The sequence below is a fragment of the Musca autumnalis genome, unplaced genomic scaffold, assembly GCF_047663935.1.
Source record: "Musca autumnalis isolate F117 unplaced genomic scaffold, ASM4766393v1 scaffold_2, whole genome shotgun sequence".
In the NCBI taxonomy this organism is placed as follows: Eukaryota; Metazoa; Arthropoda; class Insecta; order Diptera; family Muscidae; genus Musca; species Musca autumnalis.
Genome location: NW_027411755.1, coordinates 20369317 through 20386909, shown reverse-complemented (window position 1 = coordinate 20386909; position 17593 = coordinate 20369317). Strand labels below are relative to the sequence as shown.

The 17593-nt window shown below is 28.3% G+C and overlaps 1 protein-coding gene across 3 annotated transcripts in view; it reads right to left on the bottom strand.

Annotated features, from left to right (window-relative positions):
- The window catches only part of smal (smoke alarm), a 140045-nt gene extending 125286 nt beyond the window's left edge, over window positions 1-14759 (bottom strand). For 2 of the 3 annotated variants that reach the window (XM_073967238.1, XM_073967240.1), the window contains exon 1: window positions 13424-14759. The gene's annotated coding sequence lies outside the window, so the exon portion shown is untranslated. The remainder of the gene's footprint in view (window positions 1-13423) is intronic. The other variant, XM_073967239.1, reaches the window with a different exon arrangement.
- Between the last annotated feature and the right edge of the window lie 2834 nt (window positions 14760-17593).

The window sequence follows — 17593 nt, the reverse complement described above, 5'->3', positions numbered from 1 at the left end:
ATATATTTGACACCTGGGTAGTGTTGGTAATTTCCTTAAAAATTTCTCCCTTCCATGCAAAGGGAAAAAAACGTATCAGACACAGACAGCCAGTCAGTCCATCATTTGTTGCCAGCCAAGGAAACATCATTAAGCTTTGCTAGTCAATTCTGGCGTGTATGGCCGTTGGTATTACTTTTTAAGGTTAGGGGAAATGGAAATTGCGTTGTTGTTTTTCTGTTTCTTCTTTATAATTGACCCCCAACAAATTACTGAAAATAGTAACGAAATTTTTTGTTGTTTTTTTCGTTGGTTGGTAAAACTTTTCATTTGGCATTGAAAAATTACTTTGCATGTACGAACAACATAATATTTAACAAAATTTTGTTCGTCAATTTCATTTGGGAGGGCAGCTAAAAACTTTAATTTGTCTAAAGATTGTAGACTTAAGATAACAAAGAGATAGTTAATATGTGGAAAGGGGGCAGTGGTTAATGTTGATTACTAAAATTTAAGTTGGTGTTCTTTACTCTGTGTTGCACATACATGAAATGTCGCAGGGTTTGGTATATTTTAACAATTTAGGACAATATTCCAAAAATATTTTCTCAGAGAAAAAATTTGTAAAAATTGCAATTTATTATAGACTACAAGTAAGTAAATCTGTTATGAGAAAAATATGTTGATAATAATTCTCATTAACTTTATGAATAATTTTATTTAAATAATTAATAATTTAAAATAATGCCTGTTCCAGAACCTTCAACAATCTACACATTTTTACTACGAAAACAATTTTACCTAGATTCTCGCAGTTCTGGAGTAGGCCAATTGTTTTTTAAGAATTTATGCAGTCTCCACAAAGCCAAATAAACATTTTTTATTAAAATTTTAAATACCACTTTTTCATTTTCCCTTTTTTTAAATCCTAAACAAAATAAAAATAAATTTTCAGCATTTAAAATCAACGTTTATATTCTTTTTAGATACAATATAAAACAAAAACCAAATTTTTATAATTTGTTCAGATACCATATACAATTTTAATTTTTTTTAAATAAATGCAAAAAATTCCACCGAACTATAAAAATGTAATTTAGTATCTTTTAATTTGTACAATATTCCTAAAAATCTTTTCTTAGAGGAAGTAATTTTAAAACTCATAGTGCAAGTTATTTGGAAAGTCATGAGGACAGTATGTTAAAAAAACATTCTCACTAACTCCATGAATAATTTAAAACAATTATTATTTTTTTTAAATTTTGCACTGAAGTTAAAAAGTTTAATTTTTATAAATTTTTCAGTTAAAAAATGGAAAAAATAACATTTTCAAAATTTGAAACATATATTTTTTAAGTTATCACTAAATTCAAAAAATTTAATTTTTATAAAAAATGTATATTTACAATAAAAATCAAATTCATAAGTCTTTAAAAATGTGAAATAAATTTTCAAGATTTTAAATATGTTTTAATATTTTTAAATTATTCAAGAAAACCAAGGATTTTTTTTATTTCTTAGAAACATAAATTTTTAAAATCTTAAAAAAGATTTAAAAAAATTTTAAATATTAAAACAAAAATTAAATAAATTATTTGTTTAAATAAAAAATTGTATAAGATATTTAATTTTATAAATTTGTTAAAAATCTTGAAAAAAATGGAAATCTTAATTTTCAGTATTGTTGTTATTCTTTTAAATATTTTTAAATTATTCAGAAATTGAATAAAATACTAAAATAAAATTGAAACATTTTAAATATTTTAATATATTTTTGAATTATTCACGAATGCCAAGAAAAAATTAGTTTCTATAAATTTGTTAAAAACCATAAAAAAATAACTTGAAATCCAAAAAAAAAAAAATTATTTTTCAAAATATTTGAAAAAAAAATTCTTTTATTATTATATAAATTGTAAAAAAATATTTTTAAAAATATAAATTTTAAAAATCTTAAAAAAGATTTTTTTAAATTTTAAATATTAGAACAAAAATTAAATAAATTATTTGTTTTTTAATAAAAAATTGTATAAGATATTTAATTTTATAAAAATGAAAAAATGGAAATCTTAATTTTCAATATTGTTATTACTCTTTTAAATGTTTTTAAATTATTCAGAAATTTGATAAAAAACTAAAATAAAGTTTGAACATTTTAAATATTTTGTTAATACATTTTCGAATTATTCACGAAAGCCAAGAAATAATTAGTTTATATAAACTTCTAAAAACCATAGAAAAATAACTTTGAAATCTAAAAATTGTTTTTTTTTTCAAAATACAAAATATTTGAAAAAAATCTTTTATTATTATATAAATTGAAAAAAAATATATTTTTTAAAATTTGTTAAACATGTTGAGAAATGGAAAACTTTATGTTCAATATTTTTTATATTCTTTATCCTTTTGTCGGATAGTTGTTTAGTAGAAGAAAACTAAATGAAAAATCCCTGATGATGACTTTCGAAGAAAGTCGAAATATTGGAAAATAAAAATTATGTAAAAACAAAACCCATTGTTTTTTATTTATTCTGACCTAAAGCCAAACAACGAAATATAAGTTTAAAACAGTCCAAAGGTCAACTATAAAAATAATTTTAAATATATTTAATTTATTCACTCAAGTTTGAAAAATTTAATTTTTATAAATATGTCGAAAGCAAAAATAAAATTTCAACATTTTAAATATTTTTTATATTATTAAATTATTCACGAAAAAAGGAAAGGAAAAGAAAAAGGGAAATTAATTTTTATTAATTTGTTAGAAACCATAAACAATTAATTTCAAAAATCTTAAAAGAGGGTTTGTTTTGTCAAAATATTTTAATATTAATATATTATTTAATATATTTTAATATTTAATATTTTAAATTTAAAAATTATTTTATTTTAAATTAAAAAATCTTAAAAAATGTAAACTGATTTTCAATATCTTTAATATTCTTTTAAATATTTTTTAATTTTTCACTTATGTCAGAGAGATATAATTTTTATAAATATGTCGAATACAAAAAAATGTCAGCATTATAATTATATATTTGTATATTTTTTCACGAAATCCTAGGAAAAAAACTAATTTTCATAAATTGGTTAAATTTTAATTTAAAATATTTGAATAAATATTTTGTATTTGCAAATAAAACAAAATTAAAAAAAAATAATTTTATAAATTTCTTAGATATTGAAAAATTCTTAAAAAATATGACAAAATTTCCAAAAATTTTTGAGTTTTTTTTTTAAATAAAAAATATTTATTTTTTGAAAAATTACCAAAAATTAAAATATGTTTAATTAAATTTACCTTTGTTTCTATGTCAATGTCAAAATTTTTCATAAACATAGATAAATTTAATTATTATAAATATATTGTATTTAACATATTTATAAAAATTTAAATTTAAAAACAAAATTGAAAATCGTAAAAGATATGAAGTCATTCCAAATATGTTTAAGTTCTTTAAAAACGTCAAAAATATTTCCAAAATTTAAATCTCACAAAATTGTGAAAAAAATAATTTGTAAAATTCCACTATTTCTTCCACACAATTAAAAAATACTCTTATCCAGCAGCATCCAATTGCATTTCTACGTATTTTATTGTGGAGATGTGTGTGCGTGAGTTTGTGTTTATAATTATTTTTGTATTTAATTTCTTATTAAAGTCAAAGAATTTTTTATAAAAAAAATTTAAAATTAAAATACAAATTCTTCTTTATTTTATATTTATTTACGTATTTTGCTTTGAAATTCTATAATTTTTTTATTATATATTTTTAATATTAAAAATGGAAAGTTTTCCAAAATTTAAATTTTTATTTCCCAATAAAAATGTTTGTCAATAAAAACGTTAAACACTCGATTAAGGTAAAAAAAAATATTTTTATAAATTTATCGAATATTATATAGAAATAAATTTTTAAAATGTTTTTTAAAAAATATAAAATTATATTTTCATTGATATAAAAAAATCCCTCATTTTCCTCCAAAATTCAATAAATTTTCCACATATTTCATTATGTAGTTGTGTGTGTGTTAATTTCTGTGATTATAATTTATTGTTATTATTTTCTTTTTTCTGTTAAATTGTATTTATTTATGTATTTTGCTTTAAAATTCTATTTTCATAATTTATTCGATATTTTGCTTTAAAATTCTATAAATTTTAGAAGCAATTTTTTTTTGTTGCATTTATATTTTGACTGGTTTCATTAGTAATGTTTGTTTGGAATTTTTGTTCGAGTTGTTGCTGCTTGTTGTTGTTGTTATTGCTGGAAGAGCAAAAGTTTTATACACTTGAGCTGTGTTTGGTCTCATAATTTAGTTTAATGAAAATTTATATAACAAAATTCTCCGGTTGCACATTCACATACGTACATACATACATATGTATGTATGTGATGTAGTTATAGTTATTTGGTTGAGAATGTTTTTGCCCATACATGTGCACCATATGCAGGGCTATATATGTATATAAAGTATTATATGTATGGCCAACCAGAGTCAGCCAAGCAACCAGCCAGCCAGCCTTCATTCAAATGATGTTTATGTTGCAGGCGGAATGTACACACATATACATATACTTAATGTGGGACGAAGGGTTCCCGAGAAGAAAGTTATTAAGTTGGGTATGCAAAGGTCACTTATTCGGAGATGGTTAAGGTATATTTTGAAAAGTATAAATTCTTTTGATTTTTAATTAATTAATTTAATTTAAATTATTATAAAAATTATCTCGAGGACCAATGCGGATTTTTTTAAAAAAAAAATATTTATTTATTTATTTAAAATTTTTATTATAATAAAAAATTGCAATAAAAATATATAAAAAATAGCACTAGCTTCTAAAAAAATATTATTTCATCGTGGATTTTTCAAACTCTTTTTAACGAGGGTTTTTAATGATTTATTAATGGATTTTTTAAATAATTTTTTTTTATGTGGATCTTTCAAATAATTTTTAACGCTGATTTATTAAACAATTATTTTTCAACCTGGATCTTAAAAAAATGTTTCTTGTGGATTTTTTATGTAGATTTTTTAACAATATTTTTTTAATTTTAATTAAATTTTTTTGACTTGTTCTCTTTCACAAATCAACGACCCCCATCATATTTTGCATTCCTACAAAAAAAAGTATTTTATATGTTTTGTATATTATGCTGCATAAATAATTTTATTTTGCCACAAAATATTATTATTTTATTTGCTGGCAATATATGTACGTATTTATGTGGTAGACATGCAGCAACAACAATTTTTTTCATTCATTTATGTGTATGTAGGTTTTGTTGCATGCTGCAGCCATTCATTGCAATTGCTTGCTGGCTGCACTTGTTGTTATAGATAGGTCGCCGTTGGGTGTTGGGGGTTATACGACTCGAGTCAAGCAACGTAGTCTGTCTGTTCACAACAACAAATACAACAACAAAAAAGTCAGCAATTTTATTCAAAATATTAAATTGTCTGTCTGTAAGTTTGTTTAAAGACTTTATGCCATAATAACCGGCTGTCTGGGACAAGTGCATACCCTAGTGTGTGGGTGTGTGTGTTTGTTACTGATTGTGTTTATGTGCTAAAGTTATGATATGTTTTGAGTTAAATATATTGTATACAATTTTCTTATTGCCAGAAAAAATAATAAAAAAAAAAAATAAACAGACAATTTTTCTCCAAAAAATTATTGAGGCGTTAAGACAAAAAAAAAAAAGAACTGCAATAACTTTTTCAATTTATTTGATGCAAATATTTAAAATGGAAAAAATGTATTTGAATAAAATCAATATGCAAAGGATTTAATACATGACTGGGATTTTCGTTATTCAGAAAGAAAAATACAGGATTCTAGTGACTCAAAACAAGATCTTGTAAATTTGGTAGATAATCATTATTCACAATTCAGCGCCTGTATTTTGGAAATTAATACAAAAGTTTCAAAACTAAAGTTTCAAGTGTCTTCCTAATGATTATTTGTTAATTTTCAAAATTTTGTTACATCTTATTTTAACTTTAATCCACTGCCACATATGAACAAAAATATATTTATTAGCATTTGCATAAAACCAATTGGAGATTATCTTCATTTAACTTTTCATTTTCTATAAAAGCATCATTATCATCACCTGTATTATCACATTGACTTCATTTAGTTTAGATATCAAATGTAACTACCTGTGTGTTAACTTGTCTCTCTATTTCTCTGTTTCACACAAAAAAAAAAAATATTTGACCACACAAAATAAATTTATGCACAATATTTCAACACTTTATATTCCAGAGACACATCTTATCACTGATATGGAAAATTAACTAAACAAAAAACCCCGAGCTTTAAAAAATATGTTATCATAAAGTCATCACGCACGCACACAAACAAAGAAGAGTAATGCAGTTATGGCCATTAAATAGCAATTATTAAATGCATAAAATTTAAACACAATAACAAAATGGTAAAAAGCCTTAGCCATAAATAAAATAAATAAAAATTTGAAAAAATGAAAATTACATAATAGAATTGTAATGCCAAGTTGTGAACAAAGCAAAACTAATATCAAAAGTGGAGATGATCATTCAAAAAAAAAAAACCTTGTAATCTCCACAAAGCTAGATTATCAGTAATAATGATGCTGATGAGGCTGTTTTTATTTGATTTTTTCTTTTTTGATTTGAAATTAATTAACATAAAATCACTTTTCAAAAAAGAAGCCACAAAGTTAGGTGCTAATAAAACACACAGAAACAACAAAATATTGCGTCGTCGTTTTTGTTGGTCAAGTGGAAAAACTAGAACATAAATCGATCACACACCAGTATAACTGTGAAGGTCGTCATATAAAATATAGTTTCAAAATATGATTTAATACGTTTCGTTGGGCTGTAATATATTTAGTGTGGATGTAAGATATTCTCATATTTATAAACAAAAATATTTATGATTTGTAAAGTAATACAACAAATTCTTTAAATTTGGACATAATGAATTTTAGCCTTTTGTATTGAAAAAAAAAAAATATTCCCTAATTGTATATCGAACCGAACTCAAAAATAAGTATGACAATATGAATATTTTGTTGTTATTCTAAACGTTTCGTTGCTATTTTGACTATGAAATATAGAAGAGTACAATACTGCCAGGATTTCGTTAAATGAATTCGTCTATAAAAAATATAAAGTTAAAATTTATTCAAATATTTCAAATTTATATGTCTGTTCCAGAACTAAAAGAATCTACTAATTTGTACTATTTTATTCGATATCATAAGTACAAATTTTTATTGCAGTAAATATATTTAGATTCTTGCAGGTTCTGGAACAGACACATTTGAAATTGAAGTTGTTGTTACAAGACTTAAATCTATTATTTATGAGAATTCTTTGCAATGTCAAACATTTCGGATTTCTGAGAAAGTCAAATATCATCTACGGTTTAACATTTTTCTTTACTGCTCCATTTATTCTCCTGAAATTCTTACATTTGAACCGAACACGTTTCATATATTTTTAATAGAGTTAATAATAATTATTTGCATTACACAAATACTAATCTATCATTTGATTCTTCCGTCATTTCAATCAAGTTAATGAGAATTATTTGCCTTACAAATGTAGCAATCCGTTTGATTTGAAAACTTCAATCTAAGCTATTTTGATAATTTATTCGACATTTTATACTTTTGAAACGATATGTTTTCTAAAAATGAATTGCAATGTCGAAAAGTTAATCTCCTCAATACTGAGCTATTGCTTTAATATTACTTTACAAAAAATCAAAGTCAATGAATTTTAATGACGTTAATGAGAATTACTTGCACTTCATACTTATTTATTTCAGTTAGTTGAAGGCTTCAATTGAAGACTAAATACAAACTAATTACAAATATTAACTTGAAATCGCTTTATCGTCGAACCAATGCCCAACAAACGTTTCACTGATTGCTGTAATCAGTTCATCTGGAAAAATAAACATGAAATCGGTTTTGGAGCATTTCTATTTATACGAATATTATTGCATATTTGCTGCGCGAGTGCCTGTCTCCAGAATCATTTTCAATACAATAATAGTAGTATTCAAAATTAATTAATTAATTTTTTTAGAGTTGAATTGTGAAAGATAAAGTTGCATTTTTATGAAATTTCCTATTTTTGAAGCAAAAATTTTGATTCACATCAGTTAAGGCTTCGGCTTCCATGAAAGTCATGGAATCCTGGAGAAAGAATAACAAGTTCGAACTAGGTTGCACTTTTCCTTTTAGTCTTCTACCAGAATTAACGTGAGCAAGTAAGCCAGTCATTTATGTATCGAGCCCTTTATATTCAGTACTCGAAGGTTTTATGGGGTTTGTAATGCCAGGAAATTTTCACATAAATCAAATCCTTACGTTACGTTTCGTTGGTGGCAATGAAAATATTATTTCTCTTTCTAATTCAGCAGATTCTAAATGAATAAATAGAACGCGATTATTTGTGATATTTTCATTATTTCTCTTTCAAGTTGGGAATTATTTGATGTCATATGATTTCTCGCAATTATTAGAAAAAGCATATGCGAATTATAACTTATTCAATATATTCGTCAAATAGCCCACACTGGCAGTCCAATTCATTGAAACCGAGTTTCAACGAGACTAGCAAGTATTAAAGCTCTAAAGAGAAATAATCTAAAAGCAAGAGCTTTTCTTTTTAGCAAGCAAAATAGCAAATGAGAATTATTTGCGTTACGCAAATATCAAGCAACATATTCATACTCCAATTAAGATCTTGTCGATTTTCATTTTTGGCTTATTGTGACGTAGTTCATTTTCATACAATTCAGATAATTTATATTTTGAGTTGGCACTTTAATACCATTTGTTCCGCCGTGAAATCATTGGAAAAATCATATACGAATTATAATTTTTTATAGCTTTATTATTACTTTTTGCATCTTATTTCTACTGGGCTGAATCGGTCAATGTTTTAATGAAAATAAAACTGATTTATAAGTAATTTCTCGTTTGAGTCGAGCTTAATGACCGATGATTTTTGCAAGTGAAAATGGAAAGCCGAAGGTTCGAACCCACACAACCACCATTAAGTGACCGGGTTTCGCTGTTGGTAGGAGCTCATCAGACATATCAACTGTGGAGTGGCTTTTAAGTCATTAAAAAAACAAATACTGGTTTATTTGATTTTTCTTCACCTTTGATGATTGTATTCCAACTTCATCAGAAGATTTATTTTTCAAAACCCTACCAGGTTATCGAATTAGTAATCGGATTAAAATCTCTTTTAGGTTCATGCTGGTTTTTATTTTTTCCTTAATGGAGCGAGAAATATTTGGTCTTTTCCAGTACTGCAAGAATCTACTATTTTTTTCGATAACATAAAGGAAAAATTGTTATCGCAGTAAAAGGCAGTAGCTTTTTGCAGTTTCTGGAACAGAGCAATTGTTTTTGTAATCTTTACAATATTTTCGTTCGAGTTTCAATTTTTGCCTTACTACGGCGCACAATGGTTCAGGAATCGATTTTCCTGGCCAAAAATCAACATTTTGTTTTGTCAAAGATATTTAATTTCTATATGGGATTCGACAGTAAACATATTGAAACTAAGGAAACCAAAAAATTAGGTCAAAATATTGGGAGGCATGGGCGCGGTGTGCCCCTAATAACGAACATTTTTCCATTTTTCGGAAATACGTAATCTTTGCAAATTTCTGGAGAAAGACGTAGCTATTTCTCGGAAACTATAACAGATATTGTGTTCATTGTTTTTTTTGTACGGTAGGTAGGATTGTGGCCTTTGAACATGAGCTATTTTATTTTTCCTCAGGTACTAAATTTTATGAAATTCCAAATTTAGTGAACTAGAACTTTTGTGGAACATCATGGAACAAATTTTTTCAATTTATTGAAATTACATGGGTAAAAATGTGTGGTTTCCTATACTTTATACAAATTAACTTTTTTTTGAGTATATGAGTTTTTGTACGAGTTATATACGTTTTATGAAAACCCAAGGAGTATTTTTTTTTAATTTTTGAAAAAATTTAAATTTTTTTGTAAATTTCTTTTTTCAAATGTTTGAATAAAAAAAATTTTCGAATTTTTTTTTCGATTTTTTTTAGTTTTTTGGAAATTTTATTGTTTATTTGTTGGTGTTTGACTATCTTTAATACATAGGAAGATATAAAAAGCACAAAAACACTCATATTTTGATGAAAAATAGTTAAAAAACTCAAAAGTTTAATTTTGACCTTGAATTCCTCTGCAACTACCAGACCGAATTTGACCGTTTGTAATTCGCCTGATAGCTGATTGTGTTATCTATCTAACAAAAAAAAAAAAAAGAATCCGTTCAAAAGTTACAGAATTTTGACCAGGAAAAACGATTCTGAACCACTGTGCGGCGATGAATATTTTTGTGATAGTTTTATTATTTTCCTTTCGATTTATACGACCTACCTATATTTTTGATATATCTTAAACTCGGGAAAAAAGCAACACTTCTTCATTCTATAATCCAAACCAGCACCCTATTTTTAAAAACACAATTGAAAATCCAAGTTCAATTTCAGTACTAGACTTTTCTCTTTGAAATCAAAATAGCGAAAGAGAATTGTTTGAATTTTTATTTTTGCCTAACTAAGGCTAAGGAAATTTGTTAATGATATTTTTAATTGTTTTAATTGAAAAAATTAGGAGTGTGCCGAAGTGTACCGAAGTCTTTTGCGTTATCCACATAGTAAGCGAGCTTTGAATCCCTGCTTGAACCAATCTCAAAGATTTAAATACACAGTTCTATGTCTTTGCCAATCTAGATTTTTATTTTTTACCTTAATAGGGTGGGCTCCTGCAATAGATTTATACAGAATTTTAGTATCGATTCAAATTCCTCAGAAGACTTATTTAGCTTCTGTAGCTTGTTAAACATTGTTTTTGAAAAGCTATTCCTCGGATGAAGTAGAAAATATGAGTTTTATTGGGTTATCCAAATTGTAAGCCAATTAATCAACCTTGACTACCAACAATAATTATTATTTGCGGTCGTATTACAAATTTCTTCACATCTGATTATGTGAAGCGAATGAGAATTTTTTATACTATATACGTATATGCTTAGTTTTATTGATTTAATTTAATTTCCTCAGAGAATTAATTTTACATCTGTTATTTGCCAGGTATTGTATGCATAAACTAGACATTGAGAAGTTTTTAGGTAATCCAATTTGTAAGCCTATATATCCCCAATGACTCAATTTTTGTAGGGCCTTTGTCAAATCACCTTATAAATCTCTTTTAAAAATAATAGCATTTCCTCGAAGATGTTGTAAAATGCAGCAATTTATATTTTCAGCTTTACACGAAGCTAATGAGAATTATTTGCAGTAAGGTAGCTATTAATCCACAATGACTCAATCTGTTTAGCCATTTGCCCTACATTTTTACATAATATTTGCGTTGGTATTTTCCACCTAAAATCTTCAACCTCAAAGTTGTTGTAAAACGCAACAATTATTTATATTTAAATTTATGCGAAGCGAATGAGAATTACTCGCTGTAAGGAAACTATTAATCCACATTGAGTTAATCTTTAGCCCGTTTGCTAAATCACATTATAAACCCCATTGGAAAATAAAACCACCTACATTGTTAATTATTATTTGTGGTCGTATATTCACCTAAAACCTTCAATAAAACGCAACAACTTACATTTTTAGTTTCATGCGAAGTGAATGAGAATTATAGCGTTTCTTTAAAGGATTTGTTGTTTTGTGGCTCAATGATTAAATTTCCTCAAAACAATTATTTCGCTCATATTCTTCGCCAGGTATTGCTTGGACAAAACAGAAGGGTAATTAAAATTTAAATTTTGTTAATCCAATCAATTGTAATCCAATTTATTCACAATGAAAAAGCCTTCACATGAATATGGCGCTTCTTTAAAGGATTTGTTTTTTGTGGCTAAATATTTTAATTTCCTCAAAATATTTATTTTGCTTATATTCTTCGCCAGGTATTGCTTGGATAAAACAGAAGGGTAATTAAAATTTGAATCCAGTTAATCCACAATGACTCAATTTTATCCACCTGAAATCTTTAAACTCGAAGTTGTTGTAAAACGCAACAATTTATATTTTTAGTTTTATGCCAACCAAATGAGAATTATTTGCAGCCACTAATCCACACTCTAAGCACCCAATAAAGCACTATTTACTTTAATTTTTATTACTCCTAACCCTTTGCCAAATCTCACTGAACACATACACACATAAATCTTTTCAAAACACTAACGCACACAATAAAAAAGTAAAATCCAACTACCCAGCAAACCAAATGTCTGATGTCCGACACGTCTGAACAATTTCGAAAGCAAAGTCGTTCAGATTTCGTTCCGATTTCTAAACGATTTTTCGGAAAGGAAATAGTTCAGATTTTGTACCGATTTCGTTCAGATTTCGGAACGAATGTCGGATAGAAATTTCCTTTCCGAATTTCTTAAGGATTTTCTTCAGATTTCGTTACGAAATCGGACCGAAATCGATCCGATGTCGCTTCGACATTTTGTTCCGAAATTATGTCAACCACTTCATACAACTTTCGTTAAGATATCGTTACGATTTCGGACGATACGTCCGATATTTTGTTCCGATTTCGTTACGAAGTCGGTACGATTGGTTTGCTGGGTAATTAAAAAGTTGTAAATGGATTTTGAGTTTTATTTTTTTTTTGCTTTTTTTTTTTGTTCACCCACATAACACAATATAAATTTTCAAATATAATAGGTAGTGGAGGACTGGCGGCCTTTCACAAGAAGCAAAAACGAAAAAAAAACAAGATAAAATCATAATCCTCTCATTTGAAGCGTTTTTTTGGTAAGATGTTGTTTTCTGTTTTTATTTTTCGTTGATTTACTTCCTTCTCGTTGGCAAGAAAATCCGCCAACAAAATCTATTACCACATAAAGCACACACGTTAGTCGGTGGAGGAGAAGCGAGCACAGGTAAATATTTTGGAGGAGACACGGCAAATGTTGATTTTTTTATTTTTATTTAGTTTATTTTTTTTCTTGGCTGAACGCCCACCCAAATCAACACTTCAAAAACGAAACAAAAACGAGGGATTTTTAATCATATAGCGGCTGTTATAGTTGAGGCACTTTTTTGGGGATTTAATTTAAACACTTAGGAGGAGGGGAACACTGTGATGAAGCACACACACTGTACTTGAGACACAAAATTTGCAGCTACATTCAAAATTGTTGGTATTTTTTTTTTTTTGAGAATTTTATTATTTTTTTTCGTGAAGTAGACAATTTTTGTCCTTAATCTTTTAGTTTGTTCCAAAACTTTCACAAATTTATTGCTATTTTTAGATTTTTTCCTGGGATTTTAGTGGATTGTTTTTGCAGTTAAAGAAAATTTGAAAAATTTTGTCCTCAAATCTTTGGGCTTGTCCCCAAAACTTACCGTTAAATAAAAATTTCTTGTTGATAGAAGAGTTATGTATAACACATATAGAAGTTGTATTGGTTGAAATAGCAGGGGGGCGTTGTTTTAAAGTTGCAAATAAAGTTGAAGTAAATCCCAATAGTTGTGTTGTTTTTTATTTGTATTTATTTATATTTCTTGTTTTGAAAAAATATTTTGTTTTGTTAAATTTTGTTTGAATCACAGGATAAATTATTGTAATTATTGAGAGATGAAATTCGATTTGGTTACACTACTTTTATTATAATTTTTTTTGTATTAATATTTTAGCGTGTTTTTTTATTTTTTACAATATTTAATAATTTACAAAATTTCTGGGTTTTAGTTTTTTATTTTTAATTTTTTTTATTAATATTTTTAGTTTTTGTGTTAATTTTTCAAAAATATCCAATTTTTATTGATTAATCCTCAAATCAATCAATTTAGTTATTTATTTTCATAAATGCATTGAAATCAGCTTTAAAATTGATTTTGAAGCTGTGATATGTGCTTTCAATCTTTTTTTGGGGGTTTTGAGTTGTAATGAGGCTCTACCGCTTCAAAGTAACCAACATTTTTCCAAATTTCAAAATTTTGGAATTTTTATTTTTTTGTAATCCTTTATTGTGTTTCGGGTGTTGGGGTTTCAAGAGGAAAATAATCCATTTCCCGTTATATTTTTTGATAATTTATCCATTTTTGGCGTTTGTTGTAATTCACTTCAAAACTAGACATGGTTTTGCATGAAAAATCCAGGTTTTTCTATTTTCAAATTTCCGTTACTTTGTTTTAGATTTTTTTTTTCACTATGCCAAAAATTCTATTTTCACTTGGTTTAGAATTTGCATAATTTTTCTGATTTTTCTCTGCCTTAGCTTTCGTTTAACTTCGTTTCCTTAGAAATCATTTTTTTCGCACTGTCGTTTTGTTCTACCGAAACCGAAACATTGAACGACCAAAAAACTTAAATAAACTAAAAATTCGTACAAAATAAATATTTTGTTTATTCTTTTTTTTTCAGGTGTAAACCTTCTCGATTTCGTTTAAGATAAGGTTTATTTATTTATTTTTTTTCGTTTTTAAATTTTCGGTGAATATTGATTTCTTGTTGTCATCACTCTCATCATCATCAATATTATCATCATAATCACACACACGGTAAAACAACCGAAAAAAGTAAAGCCATCAGAGCAACAGCAGGCAGGCTCTACTACTCTAGGCTAGAGGTACGCGTTATAATGGTATTATGAAACGCGCGCGCTATTGTCGGAATGAATGTTGTTGATACGACAAACGTTACATGGAGACTAACTTGCCTCGAGTTCTTGTAACTGTTAGTGAGTCTTGTAATAAAATATAAAACAAACGAAAGAAGCACAAGGTACACAACACGAGACCACGAGAGGAGAACGAATGGTATAGCAGCACTCGCAACAAGCACACATACGAACACTCACAGTCATACACATAGTATGAGCAAGAAAATGGTCAAACAGTTCGTCGGCTGTTGGGTTAGATTACAAAAGGCAAAAATGTTTGTGGCTCGTGTGCTGTTGGGCCAAAGGAAAAACCGACCCTGTGTGTCTCGTCTGCATGCAACACACAACGGGGTTGTAAAATTAAACTCTCCATTAAAACGACTCTCTCTCTCTCTCTATTCTCAAAATTCTGGGTCTCATTCTCTCTATTTTCCTATACAAAAATTTATCATCACAGTTTTGTTTGCTGATTTTCCGTTATTTGGTTCCAAGTAAATCTCTCTCCCTCTCAATATGAATAAAATTTGCTTTCATTTTCATTGCGGCCTCTCTCTCTCTCTGAGAGTCCCCATAACAGTGGTCCCTTCACTCAACAAAACACCTCTGTGTTTTACGGTAATTGAAATTTTTTACATTTGTTGACTTGCGGTAATTTTTTCCACCTCTCTCAGAGAGAGTCTCCCTAACAGAATTGTACTCTCTCAACAAAACACCTCCACATAGCACTAGTTGTTGTTATTGTTTTTACGGTAATTGGAGTTTTTACATTTGTTGACTTACGGTAGTTTTATTGCTGCCACCGTTATTCATCCACACCGTTGTTGTTGTTGCTTATAGTGTATTAACTTTGTTACCCCCCTCCACCCACACATACTCGCTCTGATGTATATTAAGGGGGTATTTTTTCCGTGTGATTTTTGAGAATATTGTTCGCCCCATTTGTATCCTGTTTTACTTTACGTCCGTTTATATTCTTTCTTCCTTCGCTTCACCGCCGCCTCACGTGTGAGCAACAATTTGTTCAATGTTGTTGCTCCTCTACACAACATTACTGTCTCGTTATTGTTGTTGTTTTTCTTGCCATATTTTCTGTATGTCATATTTATGTTTTAAATATTGTGTTGGATTGACATTTTTAATATTTTCGTGGGTCTTTGAACTATTTTATGAGAGTAAACCAATAAAGGTTGGACTATTGCACAGGAAGTAATAGAGCAAGAGAGGCCAAATTTGAAAGCAAATATTTTCTTTTCTAAATAGAAAAAATTTGCCAATAAGAAAATTTGGCAAATTTAAGCAAAATTGAACGACAATCATATCGTCCGCAAGATCAAATTTTCTTCTTAAAAGAAAAATTGTTGCCAATAAGAAATTTGGAAATTTTAAATAATTGTTGACATTTTGAAATTGAACTAATAAGGTCCTTCCTACCTTCCACAAAATCGTATACGAAGGGAACGACATTGTCAAGGAAATCCACAAAAAATCCCATTACTGCAAAACTAATGACAATATTTTGATATCATAAAAATTTATATTTGAGAAATATAGGTTCGCAATTTAAAGTCAAACTTTGGGGCCAACCCACAGTGGCAACATTTAAATTTTTTATTGGAAATAATAATAATAATAATAAAAATAATAAATAAAAAATCGTATATTTTAAAATAGAAATTGAATGGACTAAAATAATAACGGACTGTGTGAGGCCGTTTCTGAAACAGTGAACTTCCCCCTAAAAGAAAATAGAGAATGGTTATACCTAGAATGGACCTCAAGACCTTAAGAGGAATTCTGTTGCCTATAGACCCCATGAAATCGTCTGTAGTCTATAGACGCCCCCAAATGGGTTTCTGTTGCTTATAGCATGAGGTCTTCTGTTTTTTATAGACGACTTCAGGAGGTATTCTGTTGCCTAAAGATGGCCTCAAGTAGTCATATGCAGTCTATTTTCAGCCTCAAGAGGTCTTCTATTGCTTATAGACGACCTTATCTAATCGTCTGTAGTATATAGACGGCCGAAAATGGGTATCTGTTGCCTATAGAAAACATTATGTAGTCGTCTGTAGTCAATAGACGGCCGCAAAAGTCTTCTGTTTTCTGTAGAAGACCTCAACTGGTACTCTCATCCCTATATATGGCTTCAAGAGGTCTTCTATTACCTATAGACGGTCTGAATAGGTCTTATGTTGCCTGTAGACGACCTAATGAGGTCTTCTGTTGCCTATAGACAACCTAATGAAGTCGTCTGCTGTCTATAGACGGCCGCAAAAGATCTTCTGTTGTCTGTAAAATACCTTAAGTGGTATTCTGATCCCTATAGATGGCCCCAACACGTCTTCTATTGCCTATAGACGGCCGGAATAGGCCTTCTGTTGCCTGTAGACGACTTTATGAGATCTTCTGTTGCCTATAGACCTCATGAGGTCTTCTGTTGCCTCTTGGTGGCCGCAAAAGGTTTCCTGTGGCTTATGGACGACCACATGAGGTCTTCTGTTTTCTAAAGACGACTTCAAGAGGTATTCTGTTGCCCTCAAGAGGTCTTATGCTGCCTATTTTTGATCTTAGGAGGTCTTCTATTTTCTAACGACGACTTCAAGTGGTCTCCTGATCCCTATAGATGCCCACAAGAGGACTTGTATTGTCTATCGACGGCCCCAAAAGGTCTTCTGTTGCCTGTAGACGACCCCATGTGTTCTTCTGTTGTCTATAGACGGCCTCAAAAGGTCTTCTATTGTCTAACGACGACTTTAAGTGGTCTCCTGATCCCTATAGATGCCCACAAGATAACTTGTATTGTCTATCGACGGCCCCAAAAGGTCCTCTGTTGCCTGTAGACGACCTCATGTGTTCTTCTGTTGTCTATAGACGGCCTCAAAAGGTCTTCTATTGTCTAACGACGACTTCAAGT